Below are 21,474 nucleotides of genomic sequence, written 5' to 3' on the forward strand. Positions count from 1 at the left end.
TAAAAATTACTGTCTTGATGACTCTTACAGAGTAAAAGGAGTACATAAGAGAAGAATGAAATTAGTTTTTGCAGTGGGTTTTAACCCTGTCACCTCTGTTTGTAAGCATTTTTGCACATTTTTGGTGCAAAAAAAACAATGCATTTTTTAAACTATTTTTTTTACAAATTAAAAAAAATTTTTGGCATGGGAACATATTTTTGTAAATTTGAGACACTTGTGATTTAGGGCTATATAAATAAACATTGATTGATTGATTGATAAATTGTAATTTATTTAATGAGTTTTAAATAAATAACAAAAATGCATTCATGAATTTAATACAATAATAATACTTAAGACTGATTTGAATGATGGAGCCCCTGCAGCATGTCATGCACTATCACATGAAGGAAACGCAGTGATTTAAGTACAAGTTACAGAGTAAAATAAGTGTATCATAGGGTGAATTTAAATCTTGCAGTGTTTTTTCCAACAATATTAACAATCATGCAAGTGTAAAAAGTGTTGAAAGCTTCAGAATAAAGCAGAAATAAAGTAAAATGACTCTTACAGTGTAAAAGGAGTACATAAGAGAAGAGTGAAATTAGTTTTTGCAGTGTGTTTTAACCCTGTCACCTCTGTTTGTAAGCATTTTTGCACATTTTTGGTGCAAATAAATAAACCATTTTTTTTTTACAAATTCTAAAATTACTTTTGGCATTGGAACATATTTTTGTAAACTGTAATTTATTGAATGATTTTGGAATAAATAACAAACATGCATTCATGAATTTAGTACAACATACGTAAAACTGATTTGAATGATGGAGCCCCTGCAGCATGTCATGCACTATCACATGGGGCACATTTTAAACATCAAATGAATGAGACAGTGATTTAAGTACAAGTTACAGAGTAAAATAAGTGTATAATGGGGTGAATTTAGGTCTTGCAGTTTTTTTCCAACAATATTAACAATCATGCAAGTGTAAAAAGTGTTCACAATAAAGCAGAAATAAAGTAAAATGACTCTGATGAGGAGGCGACTTGTCCAGGGTGTACCCCCCCTTCCGCCCGAATGCAGCTGAGATAGGCTCCAGCGCCCCCCGCCACCCCAAAAGGGACAAGCGGTAGAAAATGGATGGATGGATGGATGGACTCTTACAGTGTAAAAGGAGTACATAAGAGAAGAGTGAAATTAGTTTTTGCAGTGTTAACCCTGTCACCTCTGTTTGTAAGCATTTTTGCACATTTTTGGTGCAAATAAATAATTTTATTTGTTGCAAATTAATAAAAATAAATAATTTGGTGCAAATAAATAATGTAATTTTTTTTTTTTTACAAATTCTAAAATACATTTTGGGCATTGGAACATATTTTTGTAAATTTTAATTTATGGAATGATTTTGGAATAAATAACACAAATGCATTCATGAATTTAGTACAACAATAATACGTAAGACTGATTTGAATGATGGAGCCCCTGCAGCATGTCATGCACTATCACATGGAGCACATTTTAAACATCAAATGAAGGAAATGTGTGGTTATTTAGTGCAAAATGAATCAATGACTTACTGAAAGTTTACTAATAAACACATTGAGCTGATAGGTGTGAAGTTAGCATCTCATCTTGCAGTTAGCACAGCTTAGCACTAGCATGCTATTAGTGATGACAGCGTTTCTTTCCACTGCACTTTATTAGTCACTTTGTCCAAACTTGGCACCCAGCGTTTGTGCTAGCTGCTATTTGTGCTAGCTGCTGTTTGGCTAGCGACTTGAGCGCGTGAAGCTAGCTTCGCCATTCAGACGACGTTACAGGTCATTTTACCTGCGAAAGGAAATAAATGCTCCATTTTTTTTTTTAATGTGACAGTTGAATGCTAAATTACATTGGATGTACCATAGACATGCTACTGATTAGCATTAGCGATTTTACATGGCGTGTTTAACACCTGCATGTTTAGTAAGGCTGCAGCTAACGATTATTTTTCTATCGATTAATCTATAGATTATTTTTTCGATTAATCGGTTAATCTATAGATTATTTTTTCGATTAATCTATAGATTATTTTTCCTTTTACCGATTATTTTTTTTATTCAAAATGAAGATGAAAAATAAATGTAGGCCCGTTTTTTCAAAAGGCATGGCTTTTATTTACAAAAAAAAAGAAGTATGGCCACTCAGTCAACATTGACAACAACATGACTAAATATTCTGTAAGAATGTAAACATTTAAAACTTTTAACATTTAACACAATTAAAAGTAGCTTATTTGCTTTTTAATGTGCAAATATAAAAGTCAACATCCAGTGCAAATCTTAATATTCTGCAATAGTATAAGCATTTCAAAAGTAAAAGTATTGCTTATTTTGCTTTAAAATGTGCAAAAATAAAGATAAACATCCAATACAAAAAAGTGCAAAACGAAATATTCTGTAACAACAGTGTAAACATTTCAACAAAAGTGAAAGTATTGCTTATTTGCTAAAATGTGCAAAAATAAAGATAAACATCCAATACAAAAAAGTGCCAATCTAAATATTCTGGAGCACTGTAAACATTAAGTATTGCTTTTAAAATGTGCAAAATAAACATCCAGTCCAACACAGTACACAATAACCAATTCTACTCATTCCAGTGAGTGACTAACAGTTGTAATGAAGAAAGGTTAGCATGTGTACATGTTTGGTTCTTTTCTTGTTTACAATATTCCCAGCAGCTGAAAATAGGCGCTCAGAAGGGGTCGATGTGGCTGGAACGAGAGGTAATTAGCCTTCACCTCAAACCAGGACTGCGAGTGAGCTGAGCTGCAGTTTATATTTCTAGAAGGTCAACGGGCTCATAGTGATGTTACTAGTAGTTGACTGGGAGGTGTTTATTATCATTTGGGGAGAGTCCGCTGCCTGATGCTCACCTGCTAAACACCTATCTGCTCCACGCTGAAGCGCTGACTACATGCGCTCTGAATACGCACTGCTGATTGGCTGATAATGCTTCGTGTGTACCAATCAGATGGTTGTGTGGGTGGGACAATGCTGCGTGTGTACCAATCAGATGGTTGTGTGGGTGGGACAATGCTGCGTGCTGAGACAGACGCAGAGGAGCGAAGCAGCTTGTTAAGACTTTAGCAGCTAAAGTTAGCTTTAGCTTAGAAACTCGTTCGGTACACCGCCGTACCGAACCGAAAGCCCCGTACCGAAACGGTTCAATACAAAACACGTACCGTTACACCCCTAGCAGATACAAATGACACAGTCATGTTTTTGTGTAATGATGACAACGTATGCTCGCGCGGACGATTGACTAGTTGATGGTTTTCTTTTCAAATGTTCGTTCATAGCCGTTGTGCTGCTATGATAGGCCATTTCCGCTCGACGCAGTGTGCATACAACAACATTATTAGGCCGTTTATTGAAATACTCCCACACTTTTGACCACTTTTGGCGTGCTTTTCCCCCCTCGCTCGCATCGTCTGCTTTGATCGTCTGCTTTGCGGTCCGCCATGACGGTAGTGTGACGTAAATATGCGACGCGTCGACGCACAAAAACGGCGTCGACGTATTTACGTAACCGATGACGTCGACTACGTCGACGCGTCGTTTCAGCCTTAATGTTTAGTAATGGAAACTTCAACAAAGACGCACAGTACAATCAAACAGCTGCAGTTTGAAAAGTAGGGCCGATATTGATATCAGCATAAAAAACTGGTATTTGATGATATCGACAAGCATCATAGGAGCTAGCAGCTACACAACATTAGCATGCTAACTTGTTTAGCCGACTTTGCAGCCAAACACCTCATATTCGTACAATTTGGCACATGACACATGCAAAAAAAAAAAGTAAGCCAATCTCGACTCATGGTAACTGTTAGCATGCTAACATTAGCATGATAACTTGTTTAGTAAAATTTGCATCCCAACACCTTGAATTCATACAACCTGGCACTTGACACATGCTAACTTTTTTAGCCGATCTCGACACATGTTAACTGTTAGCATGATAACTTGTTTAGCCAACTTTGCATCCAAACACCTCAGATTCATACAACCTGGCACTTGACACATGCAAAAAATTTTTTTAGCCGATCTCGACACCATAATTGTTAGCATGCTAACATTAGCATGATAACTTGTTTAGCCGACTTTGCGTCCAAACATCTCTGATTCACACAACCTGGGACTTGACACATGCTAACTTTTTTAGCGGATCTCGACACATGGTAACTGTTAGCATGCTAACTTTAGCATGATAACTTGTTTAGCCAACTTTGCATCCCAACACCTTAGATTCATACAACCTGGCACTTGACACATGCTAACTTTTTTAGCCGATCTCGACACATGTTAACTGTTAGCATGATAACTTGTTTAGCCAACTTTGCATCCAAACACCTCAGATTCATACAACCTGGCATTTGACACATGCAAAAAATTTTTTTAGCCGATCTCGACACCATAATTGTTAGCATGCTAACGTTAGCATGATAACTTGTTTAGCCGACTTTGCGTCCAAACATCTCTGATTCACACAACCTGGGACTTGACACATGCTAACTTTTTTAGCGGATCTCGACACATGGTAACTGTTAGCATGCTAACATTAGCATGATAACTTGTTTAGCCAACTTTGCATCCCAACACCTTAGATTCATACAACCTGACACTTGACACATGCTAACTTTTTTAGCCGATCTCGACACATGTTAACTGTTAGCATGATAACTTGTTTAGCCAACTTTGCATCCAAACACCTCAGATTCATACAACCTGGCACTTGACACATGCAAAACATTTTTTTAGCCGATCTCGACACCATAATTGTTAGCATGCTAACGTTAGCACGATAACTTGTTTAGCCGACTTTGCGTCCAAACATCTCTGATTCACACAACCTGGGACTTGACACATGCTAACTTTTTTAGCGGATCTCGACACATGGTAACTGTTAGCATGCTAACATTAGCATGATAACTTGTTTAGCCAACTTTGCATCCCAACACCTTAGATTCATACAACCTGACACTTGACACATGCTAACTTTTTTAGCCGATCTCGACACATGTTAACTGTTAGCATGATAACTTGTTTAGCCAACTTTGCATCCAAACACCTCAGATTCATACAACCTGGCACTTGACACATGCAAAACATTTTTTTAGCCGATCTCGACACCATAATTGTTAGCATGCTAACGTTAGCACGATAACTTGTTTAGCCGACTTTGCGTCCAAACATCTCTGATTCACACAACCTGGGACTTGACACATGCTAACTTTTTTAGCGGATCTCGACACATGGTAACTGTTAGCATGCTAACATTAGCATGATAACTTGTTTAGCCAACTTTGCATATCCAACACCTTAGATTCATACAACCTGGCACTTGACACGTGCTAACTTTTTTTTAGCCGATCATGAGACATGTTAACTGTTAGCATGATAACTTGTTTATCCAACTTTTCATCCCAACACCTCAGATTCATACAACCTGGCACTTTACACATGCTAACTTTTTTAGCCGATCTTGACTCATGGTAACTGTTAGCATGCTAACATTAGCATGATAACTTGTTGAGCCAACTCTGCAGCCGAACAGCTCAGATTCATAAAACTTGACACATGCTCTCTTTTTGAGCCGATTTGCATGCTTTCGAGTCATGTAACTTAGTTCTTGACGCATTCTACCTGTTAGCATGCTAATGTTAGCATTTCTGTTTAGTTCACCGACACCGAGCTCGCCCCCTTGTGGTGGAAAATTCCAACAGCCATCATTTCCTTTCACATGCTCTGATGTTCCTGAAACATTACACGGGATACGGGGGGGGGGGGGGGGGGGGGGGGAGGCCGTGGCTGCACTTGCCCAACTCCGGAGTCGGTGCGAGGTCCCATTCATCACAACTTGCAGCTTTAATTATTATTACCCTAAGACCTGCCAAAACCTTTTGACCTGTGCGCTCAACTGATGACTCCCATGCATCCTCAGCAGACAGAAGAGTTTCCTAAAATCATGTTTTCAATGGACGTCGGTTCAATCAGTAACTAGTGGAGAAGTCGGCCTGAGCTCAAACTCACCTTCTTGTTGACTTTTCCACATTTCTCAAATTCCTTTTTTTCATTGACGGCCTTTTTTGTGCCTTCTTGTGGTCACGTGTCAGCGCACCGCCGCTCTTCAGCCGGTGTGACTTACGAGCGGCGCAGGCAGAATGAAGGCATTGTGCGGCTGCGTTTGGGGGAACCGACCCTTGAACCCAGGCATGGCGGACATTTTGGGTCAGATGCGCTTTCAAATCTTCTTGGCTGGTTGCTAACAAAACTATAATGTCAAAGTACTTTTTGAACGACTTTAGTACGTCTCAGAACAGTATATTTGGCAGACAAATATGAACAAAATGAGCAAAAAAAGCTAGCTTGCTAAAGTTACTTTGCAAACATGCCAACAATAGGTTAGAGTTAGCATTAATAAAATACAAAAAATTATGACACTAAGGTGTATACCTGCTTAATTAGCTAAAAAAGCTAGCGTGCTAAAGTTACTATGCAAATATGTAAATTAGCATCCAGCTACCATATTTTGAACAGAAGAGGCCTTCTCACACTTTACACCAGGGGTCACCAACCTTTTTGAAACCAAGAGCTACTTCTTGGGTAGTGATTAATGCGAAGGGCTACCAGTTTGATACACACTTAAATAAATTGCCAGAAATAGCCAATTTGCTCAATTTACCTTTAACTCTATGTTATTATTAATAATTAATGATATTTACACTTAATTGAACGGTTTAAAAGAGGAGAAAACACGAAAAAAAATGACAATTAAATTTTGAAACACAGTTCATCTTCAATTTTGACTCTTTAAAATTCAAAATTCAACCGGAAAAAAGAAGAGAAAAACTTTAAAAAATAATTTATGGAACATCATTAGTAATTTTTCCTGATTGAGATTAAATCCAATCTACACTTTGTTAGAATATATAGCAAATTGGACCAAGCAATATTTCTAACAAAGACAAATCATTATTTCTTCTAGATTTTCCAGAACAAAAATTTTAAAACAAATTCAAAAGACTTTGAAATAAGATTTAAATTTGATTCTACAGATTTTCTAGATTTGCCAGAATAATTTTTTTGAATTTTAATCATAATAAGTTTGAAGAAATATTTCACAAATATTCTTCGTCGAAAAAACAGAAGCTAAAATGAAGAATGAAATTTAAATTTAATTATTATTGTGTACAATAAAAAAAATAAAAATTACTTGAACATTGATTTGAATTGTCAGGAAATAAGAGGAAGGAATTCAAAAGGTAAAAATGTATATGTGTTTAAAAATCCTAAAATCATTTTTAAGGTTGTATTTTTTCTCTAAAATTTTCTTTCTGAAAGTTATAAGAAGCAAAGTAAAAAAAATAATGCATTTTTTTAAACAAGTGAAGACCAAGTCTTTAAAATATTTTCTTGGATTTTCAAATTCTATTTGAGTTTTGTCTCTCTTAGAATTAAAAATGTCGGCAAAGCGAGACCAGCTTGCTAGTAAATAAATAAAATTTAAAAAATAGACGCAGCTCACTGGTAAGTGCTGCTATCTGAGCTATTTTTAGGACAGGCCGGCGGGCTACTCATCTGGTCCTTACGGGCTACCTGGTGCCCGCGGGCACCGCGTTGGTGACCCCTGCTTTACACACACACTAGGATTGTGATACACACATCTTGACACTATACACATACACTAGGATTGTGATACACACATCGTTATATCACTCTGAGGTGTGTACCTAAAAAAAATAATTTTAAAATGCTAGCATACTGACAATAGCATGCATCAAGTACTAAAATATGACTGAGGTGTACATGCTTACAGTTAGCATTAGTAAAATACCAAAATATATGACATATACCTGCTAAATTAGCTTAAAAAAAAATCTCGAATCCTAACTGTAACATGCGTCAGGTACCAAAATATATTACTCTGTGTATACTTGCTAAAGTATTTAAAAAGCTGGCATGTTAATGTTAGCAAGCTAAAATTTTGTCAAGTACCAAATGATATAACTCTGAGGTGTGTACTTGAAAAACATTTGTTTAAAATGCTAGCATGCTACCTATAGCATGTGTCAAGTACTAAAATTTGACAGAGGTGCACACCTACAAAATTTGCTAAAAAAAAAAAAAAAAGCATAATAAGGTTGAAATGCTAACAGGTATCTTCATTCAAGTATTTGACACTAAGGTGTATACCTGCATAATTAGCTAAAAAAACAGCTAGCATGCTAATGCTAGCATGTTAAAATGCTAACTGTAACATGTGTGAAGTACCAAAATATATTACTCTGAGGTGTATAATTGCTAATGTATTGAAAAAAGCTGGCACTTTAGCTAAAAATATATCAAGTACCAAATTTTATAACTCTAAGGGAGTAATTTAAAAAATTGTTTAAAAATGCTAGCATGCTACCATTAGCATGCTACTGTTAGCATGCGTCGAGTACTAAAATATGACAGAGGTGCACACCTACAAAATTAGCTAAAAAAAGATAGCATAATAAGGTTAAAATGCTAACAGGTATCTTTATTCAAGTATTTGACATTGAGGTGTATACCTGCTAAATTAGGTAAAAAAAACAGCTAGCATGCTAATGTTAGCATGTTAAAATGCTAACTGTAACATACGGTCAAGTACCGAAATATATTACTCTGAGGTGTGTAATTGCTAATGTTAATGAAAAAAGCTGGCACATTAGCTAAAATTATATCAAGTACCAAATTTTACAACTCTAAGGGGACAATTGAAAAATGTGTTTAAAATGCTAGTACGCTACAGTTAGCTTGCGTCAAGTACTAAAATATGACGGAGGTGCACACCTACAAAATTAAGGTAAACAAAAAAGGTAGCAGACTAAGGTTAAAATGCTAACAGGTATCTTTATTCAAGTATTTGACACTGAGGTGGTATACCTGCATAATTAGCTAAAAACAGCTAGCATGTTAATGCTAGCATGTTAAATGCTAACTGTAACATGCGTCAAGTACCAAAATATATTACTCTGAGGTGTTTAAAGGCCTACTGAAATGCATTTTTTTTATTTAAACGGGAATAGCAGATCCATTCTATGTGTCAGACTTGATCATTTCGCGATATTGCCATATTTTTGCTGAAAGGATTTAGTAGAGAAAATCGACGATAAAGTTCGCAACTTTTGCTCGCTGATAAAAAAAACCTTGCCCCTACCGGAAGTAGCGTGACGTCACAAGCGGTAGTGCTGCTCACAATTCCCCGTTGTTTACAATGGAGCGAGAGATATTAGGAGCGAGGAAAGTGACGATTACCCCATTAATTTGAGCGAGGATGAAAGATCCGTGGATGAGGAACGTTAGAGTGACGGACTAGAATGCAGTTCAAGAGATATCTTTTTTCGCTCTGACCGTAACTTAGGTACAAGCTGGCTCATTGGAATCCACACTCTCTCCTTTTTCTATTGTGGATCCCGGATTTGTATTTTAAACCACCTCGGATACTATATCCTCTTGAAAATGAGAGTCGAGAAGGCGAAATGGACATTAACAGTGACTTTTATCTCCATGACAATACATCGACGAAGCTCTTTAGCATGAGCTAACGTGATAGCATCTGTCTCAAATGCAGATAGAAACAAAATAAATAAATCCCTGACTGGAAGGATAGACGGAAGATCAACAATAATACTATCAGGAGACACCGAACCAAACACTGGACATGTAAATACACGGTTAATGTGTATTCGACGCCTGTCGAAGCCTAGCAATGCTGTTGCTAATGACGCTAACTTAACAACGGGACCTCGTCAGAGCTATGATAAAAACATTAGCGCTCCACCTACGCCAGCCAGCCCTCCTCTGCTCATCAACACCCGTGCTCACCTGCGTTCCAGCGATCGACGATGCGGTCGGCGGCCCAGAGACGTAGGAAGTCAAGGTGAGTTCGCCGCTAGCGCGTCTGCTATCCAACAAAGTCCTCCTTGTTGTGTTGCTACAGCCGGCCGCATACACCGATCCCACCTACAACGTTCTTCTTTGCAGCCTCCATTGTTCATTAAACAAATTGCAAAAGATTCACCAACACAGATGTCCAGAATACTGTGGAATTTTGTTGAAGAAAACAGAGCTCTGTGTATTGTGTCCAAACACTTCCGTGGACCTCGCGACGTCACGCGCATACGTCATCCTCCAAAGGCGTTTTGAACCGCAAGTTCCCCGGGAAATTTAAAATTGCACTTTATAAGTTAACCCGGCCGTATTGGCATGTGTTGCAATGTTAAGATTTCATCATTGATATATAAACTATCAGACTGCGTGGTCGGTAGTAGTGGGTTTCAGTAGGCCTTTAATTGCTAATGTATTGAAAAAAGCTGGCACGTTAGCTAAGGTAGCATACTAAGGTTAAAATGCTAACATATATCTTATTTTATTGTGACAAGCAGACGGTCTCACTATGTTCGTGACAAGAAGAAGGTGTCACTACGTTCGTGACAAGTAGACGGTCTCACTATGTTCGTGACAAGAAGAAGGTCTCACTATGTTCGTGACAAGAAGAAGGTCTCGCTATGTTCGTGACAAGAAGAAGGTCTCACTATGTTGGTGACAAGGAGAAGGTCTCACTACGTTCGTGACAAGCAGACGGTCTCACTATGTTCGTGACAAGAAGAGGGTCTCGCTACGTTCGTGACAAGCAGACGGTCTCACTATGTTCGTGACAAGAAGACGGTCTCACTATTTTCGTGACAAGAAGACGGTCTCACTATGTTCGTGACAAAGAGAAGGTCTCACTATGTTCGTGACAAGAAGAAGGTCTCACTATGTTCGTGACAAAAAGAAGGTCTCACTACGTTTGTGACAAGGAGACGGTCTCACTACGTTTGTGACAAGAAGACGGTCTCACTACGTCTGTGACAACAGGATGGTCTCACTATGTTCGTGACAAGAAGAAGGTGTCACTACGTTCGTGACAAGAAGACGGTCTCACTATGTTTGTGACAAGAAGACGGTCTCACTATGTTCGTGACAAGAAAAAGGTCTCACTATGTTCGTGACAAGAAGAAGGTCTCACTATGTTCGTGACAAGGAGAAGGTCTCACTACGTTCGTGACAAGCAGACGGTCTCACTATGTTCGTGACAAGAAGAGGGTCTCACTATGTTCGTGACAAGAAGACGGTCTCACTATTTTCGTGACAAGAAGAAGGTCTCACTGTGTTCATGACAAGGAGAAGGTCTCACTACGCTCGTGACAAGAAGACGGTCTCACTATGTTCGTGACAAAAAGACGGTCTCACTTTGTTCGTGACAAGAAGACGGTCTCACTACGTTTGTGACAAGGAGACGGTCTCACTATGTTCATGACAAAAAGACGGTCTCACTATGTTCGTGACAAGCAGACGGTCTCACTATGTTCGTGACAAGCAGACGGTCTCACTATGTTCGTGACAAGAAGAAGGTCTCACTATGTTCGTGACAAGCAGACGGTCTCACTGTGTTCGTGACAAGCAGACGGTCTCACTATGTTCGTGACAAGAAGACGGTCTCACTATGTTCGTGACAAGAAGACGGTCTCACTATGTTTGTGACAAGAAGACGGTCTCACTATGTTCGTGACAAGAAGACGGTCTCACTATGTTTGTGACAAGGAGACGGTCTCACTATGTTCGTGACAAGAAGACGGTCTCACTATGTTTGTGACAAGAAGAAGGTCTCACTATGTTCGTGACAAGAAGAAGGTCTCACTATGTTCGTGACAAAAAGAAGGTCTCACTACGTTTGTGACAAGAAGACGGTCTCACTACGTTTGTGACAAGAAGACGGTCTCACTACGTCTGTGACAAGAAGACGGTCTCACTACGTTCGTGACAAGAAGACGGTCTCACTATGTTCGTGACAAGAAGAAGGTGTCACTATGTTCGTGACAAGAAGACGGTCTCACTATGTTTGTGACAAGAAGACGGTCTCACTATGTTCGTGACAAGAAGAAGGTGTCACTATGTTCGTGACAAGAAGACGGTCTCACTATGTTTGTGACAAGAAGACGGTCTCACTATGTTCGTGACAAAAAGACGGTCTCACTATGTTCGTGACAAGAAGAGGGTCTCACTACGTTCGTGACAAGAAGAAGGTCTCACTATGTTCGTGACAAGGAGAAGGTCTCACTACGTTCGTGACAAGCAGACGGTCTCACTATGTTCGTGACAAGAAGAGGGTCTCGCTACGTTCGTGACAAGAAGACGGTCTCACTATGTTCGTGACAAAAAGACGGTCTCACTATGTTCGTGACAAGAAGATGGTCTCACTATGTTACTGACAAGAAGATGGTCTCACTATGTTCGTGACAAGAAGACGGTCTCACTATGTTTGTGACAAGAAGACGGTCTCACTATGTTCGTGACAAGAAGAAGGTCTCACTATGTTCGTGACAAGAAGAGGGTCTCACTACGTTCGTGACAAGAAGAAGGTCTCACTATGTTCGTGACAAGGAGAAGGTCTCACTACGTTCGTGACAAGCAGACGGTCTCACTATGTTCGTGACAAGAAGAGGGTCTCGCTACGTTCGTGACAAGAAGACGGTCTCACTATGTTCGTGACAAAAAGACGGTCTCACTATGTTCGTGACAAGAAGATGGTCTCACTATGTTACTGACAAGAAGAGGGTCTCACTATGTTCGTGACAAGAAGATGGTCTCACTATGTTCGTGACAAGAAGTCGGTCTCACTATGTTCGTGACAAGAAGAGGGTCTCACTATGTTCGTGACAAAAAGACGGTCTCACTATGTTCGTGACAAGAAGACAGTCTCACTATTTTCGTGACAAGAAGAAGGTCTCACTATGTTCATGACAAGGAGAAGGTATTACTACGTTCGTGACAAGAAGACGGTCTCACTATGTTCGTGACAAGAAGAGGGTCTCACTACGTTCGTGACAAAAAGACGGTCTCACTATGTTCGTGACAAGAAGATGGTCTCACTATGTTCGTGACAAGAAGAGGGTCTCACTACGTTCGTGACAAAAAGACGGTCTCACTATGTTCGTGACAAGAAGACGGTCTCACTATGTTACTGACAAGAAGAGGGTCTCACTACGTTCGTGACAAAAAGACGGTCTCACTATGTTCGTGACAAGAAGACGGTTCACTATGTTCGTGACAAGGAGACGGTCTCACTATGTTCGTGACAAGAAGACGGTCTCACTATGTTCGTGACAAGAAGACCAATACCGTATATTACCAAATAGTAGCCCGGGCGTTTATTTCACAAAATGGGGTCAGACCCCGGGCGGCTATTAGGACATGGGCGGTTATTTGCACAAGGCTTTTATTTATTTTTGCACCAGCCTGCACCAGGCCATTATTTGGTTACAATGGTTACTGTCCAGTATTTTTTTTTCGTACAAAAAACTTTACATGTAAAAGCTATTGTAAACATACAAACAAAAAAACAAGAGATCAACATGAGGTAGGCTATCAAAAGACAAGAGATCAACAAGGCCTCAACATGGCAGTAGTGCAACAATTGTCAAAAAGAATACCAATACTAAAAATAAATAAACTTTTTAAATAAAGCAGCCTACCGGGAAAAATAAAATGATGGTACCAAGTACTCAAGTATAAAACCCACCATCAAAACAGAAGAATAATACTGTCACTTAAATAAAATAAAGGCTATAGTACTCCAAGTTTTAAATAAAGCAGCATACGTGATGTATTCACTGACACAAATTAGCATCAAGCTTGTCGCTCACTTTCTTCCTAGCTCCACCAGATAAGCGAGCCCATTTTCCATCGATTGCCGACTGAGATAGTAGTTCTCCCTTTTTCTGTTTCCATTCTCGTACACGTTTTGGGTCAACGTTAAACTGCCTGGCCGCTGTCAAACCAGAATTCTGCTCCGCATACTTCACAACCGCTAGCTTGAACTTTAAGTCAAACTTTCTGTTCTTCTTCCCCCTTAAAGTATTCCCGTCCATCAGTTGTGGTGTACCGGTATCCTGTTCATTCAACTCACTGCTACTGTTGCTTGCCATGTTGAAACTTTTCCTCGTGGGTTTGTTGTTGTGTGTTACGCTATATGCGGTGACCCATTGCAATATGTTGATTACTCAGAATCCCCACGTAACGTCTGCTGTTACCGTAATTACCAGAATTACTGCACCTTTGCTTTTACTTTTAGCTTATAAATTGGGTTTAATGAAATCTATATGATTTTAATCTAAATTATGCAAAAAACAGCCCATGGGCTGCTATTTGGACATGGGCGGTTATTAGGAAGAGGCGGTTAATTCACAAAATGGGGTCAGACCCCGGGCGGCTATTAGGACATGGGCGGTTATTTGCACAAGGGCGTTTATTTGGTAATATACGGTAGACTAATAAAAAGGCTAAACACATATATTGTAAGACAAATATTTGTGCTTTTATTCCTATTAGTATCAATATTTTAGCCTTTTCTCATTACGTCATGCCTTTTTGCTCTATTTTTTTATTTTTGGGGGGGGGGGGTTTGGTCCAAAAACTGTGGTAATGCAAACTCCCTGGGCTTGTGGTGGCGGATCTCTGCTCTAACTTCAATTTGATTCTTGGGGGTAACAATTCGATCCAGAATCGATGTTTGATTCAACACGATTCCCGATTCAAACTGAGTCTTGCAAAGTGTTATATTTAGGGCTGTGAATCTGTAATGAAATAGACTAATAAAAGGGCTAAAAACTTATATTTTAAAACAAATATTTGCACTTTTATTCCTATCAGTATCAATATTTTAACTTTTTCTTATTACGTTATGCTTTATTGCTCTATTTTTACATTTTTGGGGGGGGGGGTTTTGGTCAAAAAACTGTGGTAATGCACACTCCCTGGGCCTGTGGTGGCGGATATCTACTCTAACTTCAATTTGATTCTTGGTGGTAACAATACGATCTAGAATCGATGTTTGATTCAACACGATTCTCGATACAAACTGATTCTTGCAACGTGTTATTTGTACAACTGTGAATCTGTAATGAAATAGACTAATAAAAAAAACATATATTTTAAGACAAATTGTTGTGCTTTTATTCCTATTGGTATCAATGTTTTAGCTTTTTCTTATTACGTTATGCCTTTTTGCTCTATTTTCAAATTGTTCTGGGGTTTTTGGTTCAAAAACTGTGGTAATGCACACTCCCTGGGCTTGTGGTGGCGGATCGCTACTCTTACTTCAATTCGATTCTTGGGGGGTAACATTTTGATCCAGAATTGATGTTTGATTCAACACGATTCTTGATTCAAACTGATTCTTGCAATGTACCATTTGTAGGGCTGTGAATTTGTAATGAAATAGACTAATAAAAGGGCTAAAAACGTATATTTAAAAACAAATATTTGTGCTTTTATTCCTATTAGTATCAATATTTTACCATATTACTACCTTTTTGCTCTATTTAAAAAAAAGTTTTTGGGGGAGGGGGGGTTGGTTAAAAACCTGTGGTATTGCACACTCCCTGGGCTTGTGGTGGCAGATCTCTACTCTAACTTCATTTTGACTCTTGGGGGTAACAATTCTATCGAGATTTTTTTTTTTGATTTAACACAATTCTCGATTCAAACTGAATCCTGCAAAGTATTATATGTAGGGCTGTGAATATTTAATGAAATAGGTTAATAAAAGGGCTAAACATTTATATTTAAAAACAAATATTTGTGCTTTTATTCCTATTAGTATCAATATTTTAGCTTTTTCTTATTACGTTATGCCTTTTTGATCTATTTTTAAATTTTTCTGGGTTTTTTTGGTTCAAAAACTGTGGTAATGTACACTCCCTGGGCTTGTGGTGGAGGATCTCTACTCCAAATTCATTTTGACTCTTGGGGGTAACAATTCTATCAAGAATTTTTTTTTGATTTAACACAATTCTTGTCTCAAACTGAATCTTGCAAAGTATTATATGTAGGGCTGTGAATCTTTAATGAAATAGGTTAATAAAAAGGCTAAACATTTATATTTAAAAACAAATATTTGTGCTTTTATTCCTATTAGTATCAATATTTTAGCTTTTTCTTATTACGTTATGTCTTTTTGCTCTAGTTTTAAAATTTTCTTGGTTGGTTTTTTTGTCCAAAAACTGTGGTAATGGGCTTGTGGTGGCGGATCTCAACTCTAACTCGCTTTTCTTGACTACTTGTATTTGATCATTGAATAAATGTATGACAAGATACTTCACTTTTATATTATAATATTACGGCTGTGAATCTTTAAGCACTACACCATTAGAGTTTGATTGATTGATTGAGACTTTTATTAGTAGGTTGCACAGTGAAGTACATATTCTGTACAATTGACCACTAAATGGTGACACCCGAATAAGTTTTTCAACTTGTTTAAGTCGGGGTCCACTTAAATTGATTCATGATACAGATATATACTATCATATATACCTGGGGTGGGCAATTAATTTTCACCGGGGGCCGCATAAGCAACCCGAGCACTGCTGGAGGGCCACACGACAATATTTAAATTAAATTTTGCTCAATATTATTTTTGATATACCGTAAGATAAATAATAATGATGATAATAATAATAATAATAATTAATAATAATAATAATAATAATTTAATTTAACCTAACTTAACTTTATACAAAAGCAGATTGCTTTTGATGGTCACTTTATCCTGCATTATCCAACATTTTTCCCCATCAGATTTGGACAACCATCTGTTGTTAAAAATAGGTTTTAATCATATTTATTTTATATTGTTTTTTATATTGGTTTTATATGTAATTGTTTTTTCTTTTTATTCAGTCATTGGTGGAGCTAAGGATAATATTTGAATATTGTTTTTAATATTATTGTGCAGCACTTTGGAAACATTTTGTTGTTTAAATGTGCTATATAAATAAAGTGGATTGGATTGTCACACCTGCCAGCTTGTCCCAACACGCATTTACCTCTGTGAACAAGTCATTACCTGTGGTTGTCTCTTTAATTGACTGCATCAGAGCTCTCATCCAAAGTTAGCGAAAAACAGTCCATGTCTCCGGGCATTATCAGCGCAACAAAGTCCAATAAGCACTCCTTAATAAACTCTCCGTCAGAAAACGCCTTACTTTTTCTGGCGCTTTTGTGAGAAATGACGAAACTTGTCCTGACGCCTGCATCTCTGGGGGTGTGAAATATGGCACAAAGTCCTTGTTGGGTTTGCAGTTTTACCATCAACGCATCAGCCTCCCTTGCGCGCGCTTCATCAGACACATTCCGGTATTTTCCCTCGTGTTTCTTCGTGTAGTGGCGATTAAAATGATATTTAAACCCAGCAACCTGTGTACCACACATTAAGCACACGGCTTTACCATTAATTTATGTAAAGAAATACTTGGCAGTCCATCTCTTGTTGGAAACACGCCATTCCTCATCAACTTTTCTTTTTTTAGCGTCTCATCACTTGTCTCTATGCACCTTCACTCACAGGTTCCCCCCGGACATACGGCATAAATAACACATTTCAAAATAAAAGCAGCACAGTTGTATTGCGCGCACGACATAGATGTTTTTTAAACTTTATTTTGTAATTTGTAATTGCGCCGTTCAATTCACTCACAATCGCACACGCGGAAGTAATACAAATAACGCTTTTCAAAACAAAAGCAGCACCGTTGTATTGCACACTCGACATAGATACTTTTTGAAATTTATTTTGTAATTTATGATTGGCCTCACGCGGGCCGGACAGGGTTGCGCAAAGGGCCGGATGCGGCCCGCGGGCCGTACAATGCCCAGGTCTGATATATACTGTCATCATAATACAGTCATCACACAAGATAATCACATTGAATTATTTACATTATTTACAATCAGGGGTGTGGAGGATATGGACAGCAGGTAGTGGACATAGAGAGAGAGAGAGAGAGAGAGAGAGAGAGAGAGAGAGAGAGAGAGAGAGAGAGAGAGAGAGAGAGAGAGAGAGAGAGAGAGAGAGAGAGAGAGAGAGAGAGAGAGAGAGAGAGAGAGAGAGAGATCAGAAGGCATAAGAAAAAGTATCTGCATTTGATTGTTTATATTTGATTATTAGCAATTGATTATTAGCAATCCGGGGAGGGTGTTAGTTTAGGGTTGTAGCTGCCTGGAGGTGAACTTTTATTGCGGTTTTGAAGGAGGATAGAGATGCCCTTTCTTTTATACCTGTTGGGAGCGCATTCCACATTGATGTGGCATAGAAAGAGAATGAGTTAAGACCTTTGTTAGTTCGGAATCTGGGTTTAACGTGGTTAGTGGAGCTCCCCCTGGTGTTGTGGTTATGGCGGTCATTTACGTTAAGGAAGTAGTTTGACATGTACTTCGGTATCAGGGAGGTGTAGTGGATTTTATAGACTAGGCTCAGTGCAAGTTGTTTAACTCTGTCCTCCACCTTGAGCCAGCCCACTTTAGAGAAGTGGGTAGGAGCGAGGTGTGATCTGGGGTGGAGGTCTAGAAGTAACCTGACTAGCTTGTTCTGAGATGTTTGGAGTTTAGATTTGAGGGTTTTGGAGGTGCTAGGGTACCAGGAGGTGCATGCGTAATCGAAAAAGGGTTGAACGAGAGTTCCCGCCGGAATCCTCATGGTGCTTTTGTTGACCAGAGAGGAGATTCTGTAGAGAAATCTCGTTCGTTGGTTAACCTTTCTGATTACCTTGGTTGCCATTTTATCACAGGAAAGGTTAGCCTCTAGAATGGAACCTAGGTAGGTGACCTCATCTTTCCTGGAGATAACAATGTCACCCACTTTTATAGTGAAGTCATTGACTTTCTTAAGGTTGATGTGGGACCCAAACAGGATGGATTCCGTTTTACCCAAGTGTATGGATAGCTTGTTGTCAGCGAGCCAGGTGCAAGTTCTACACAGCTCAGCACTGAGGATTTTCTCCACCTGTGACTTGTCCTTGTCGGATACCAGCAAGGCAGAGTCATCCGACCAACAATTCACAGTCGCATGCTGATGACATGTCATTTATGTATATTAGGAACAGTAAAGGTCCCAATATACTGCCTTGGGGGACTCCACAGCTCACAGAGAGTGGGGGGTGACACGGTGCCGTTCACCTCTACCACCTGCTCCCTCCCCTCTAAGTAAGATTGCATCCAGCTCGATGAGGTTTTGTTAAATCCGATTGCCCTGAGCTTATCCAACAGTATAGCGTGGTTAACGGTGTCAAAGGCCTTCTGAAGGTCCAGCATGACCACGCCGCAGTATTTGCCCACCTCATGTTTGATGTGGTCGCTCAGATAGAGAAGGCATGTGTCAGTGGAGTGGTTAGTTCTGAAGCCGGATTGGAATTTGTACATGAGTTTATTAGTGGCAAGGTAACTATCGACCTGTTCATTAACTATTTTCTCCATTACTTTCGAAATGGAACTGAGAATAGAAACAGGTCGGTAGTTGCCAGGTTCCAATTTGCTTCCTTCTTTAAAGAGGGGAGTTACTCTTGCTATCTTTAAATCTTTTGGTACTTGGCCTTGTGTAATTGATAGGTTTATTATGTGCGTGATGATCGGGAGTCTATTCTTGGGGGTAATGATTTGATTCAGAATCGATTTTCAATTCAAAACGATTCTCGATTCAAAATCAATACTTTTTCAACAACACTGAGGTGCGAGTTCCATGATGAACTACATTCCTCTATAAAATGGATAAACAGCTGTGATAAATGTATATAATACTTAAGGAAAACTGGTTTGTTGAATAAAATTCTACCCAAACATTTAATAAGTATCTAACTTCTCTTTTCTAAAGTCAATGTGTACAGCAGATATAGATAATCTACATCAACATGATGATTTGTCTGAATGGCTGGATAACAAAAAGAAACAAATTAAAATCTAATTAAAATCTAATTTGAAATGTGGAATTGTCAGACCACTGAACCCTTTTCCACTTTGCATCAGTCCATCTTAGATAAGCTCGGGCCCAGCGAAGTCGGCGGCGTTTCTGGGTGTTGTTGACAAATGGCTTTGGCTTTGCATAATAGAGTTTTAACTTGTACTTACAGATGTAGCGACCAACTGTAGTTACTGACAGTGGGTTTCTGAAGTGTTCCTGAGCCCGTGTGGTGATATCCTTTACACACTGATGTGGTTTTTGATGCGGTACAGCCTGGGGGATCAGGACATTCAATGTTACGTGCAGTGATTTCTCCAGATTCTCTGATCCCTCTCTATTTTTGATTTATTTGAATAGATTAAGAATCGTTACAAATAAGAATCACAATTTAATCAAATTTTTTTTGACAACAAACTATTTGGTATCATAATTAAAATGAAACAGGTTAGAGGTTTGGAAATCTCCTTCTGGCCTGGAAACATCTTTATGAAAATTCTTATAAAAAATATACATACAGTCGTGGTCAAAAGTTGACATCCACTTGTAAAGAACATAATGTCATGGCTGTCTTGAGTTTCCAATCATTTCTACAACTCTTATTTTTTTGTGATAGAGTGATTGGAGCACATCCTTGTTGGTCACAAAAAACATTCATGAAGTTTGGTTCTTTTATGAATTTATTATGGGTCTACTGAAAATGTGAGCAAATCTGCTGGGTCAAAAGTATACATACAGCATTGTTAATATTTGCTTACATGTCCACACGTTTCAGTCATCACAGAACCTTCCTCCAGAAGGTCTTATCTTTGTCCATGTGATGTCAGATGAAACAAAAATGTAGCTGTTTGGCCACAATACCCAGCAATATGTTTGGAGGAGAAAAGGTGAGGTCTTTAATCCCAGGAACACCACGCCTACCGTCAAGCATGGGGGTGGTAGTATTATGCTCTGGGCGTGTTTTGCTGCCAATGGAACTGGTGCTTTAAATGGGACAATGAAAAAGGAGGATTACCTCCAAATTCTTCAGGACAAGCTAAAATCATCAGCCCGGAGGTTGGGTCTTGGGCGCAGTTGGGTGTTCCAACAGGACAATGACCTCAAACACATGTCAAAAGTGGTCAAGGAATGGCTAAATCAGGCTAGAATGAAGGTTTTAGAATGGCCTTCCCAAAGTCCTGACTTAAACGTGTGGACAATGCTGAAGAAACAAGTCCATGTCAGAAAACCAACACATTTAGCTGAACTGCACCAATTTTGTCAAGAGGAGTGGTCAAAAATTCAAGCAGAAGCTTGTGGATGGCTACCAAAAGCGCCTTATTGCAGTAAAACTTGCCAAGGGACATGTAAGCAAATATTAACATTGCTGTATGTATACTTTTGACCCAGCAGATTTGCTCACATTTTCAGTAGACCCATAATAAATTCATAAAAGAAGCAAACTTCATGAATGTTTTTTGTGACCAACAAGTATGTGCTCCAATCACTCTATCACAAAAAAATAAGAGTTGTAGAAATAATTGGAAACTCAAGACAGCCATGACATTATGTTCTTTACAAGAGTATCTAAACTTTTGACCACGACTGTATGTAATTGATTTTTTAAAATTAGAAATCGATTTAGAATCAAAATGGCTAAGAAT

The 21,474-nt window shown here is 38.7% G+C and overlaps 1 protein-coding gene across 8 annotated transcripts in view; it reads left to right on the forward strand.

Annotated features, from left to right (window-relative positions):
- The window catches only part of agrn (agrin), a 595,247-nt gene that overhangs the window by 76,875 nt on the left and 496,898 nt on the right, over positions 1 to 21,474 (forward strand). The gene's annotated exons all lie outside the window — the stretch shown is intronic.

The sequence above is a fragment of the Entelurus aequoreus genome, linkage group LG01 (assembly GCF_033978785.1).
Source record: "Entelurus aequoreus isolate RoL-2023_Sb linkage group LG01, RoL_Eaeq_v1.1, whole genome shotgun sequence".
Taxonomy (NCBI): Eukaryota; Metazoa; Chordata; class Actinopteri; order Syngnathiformes; family Syngnathidae; genus Entelurus; species Entelurus aequoreus.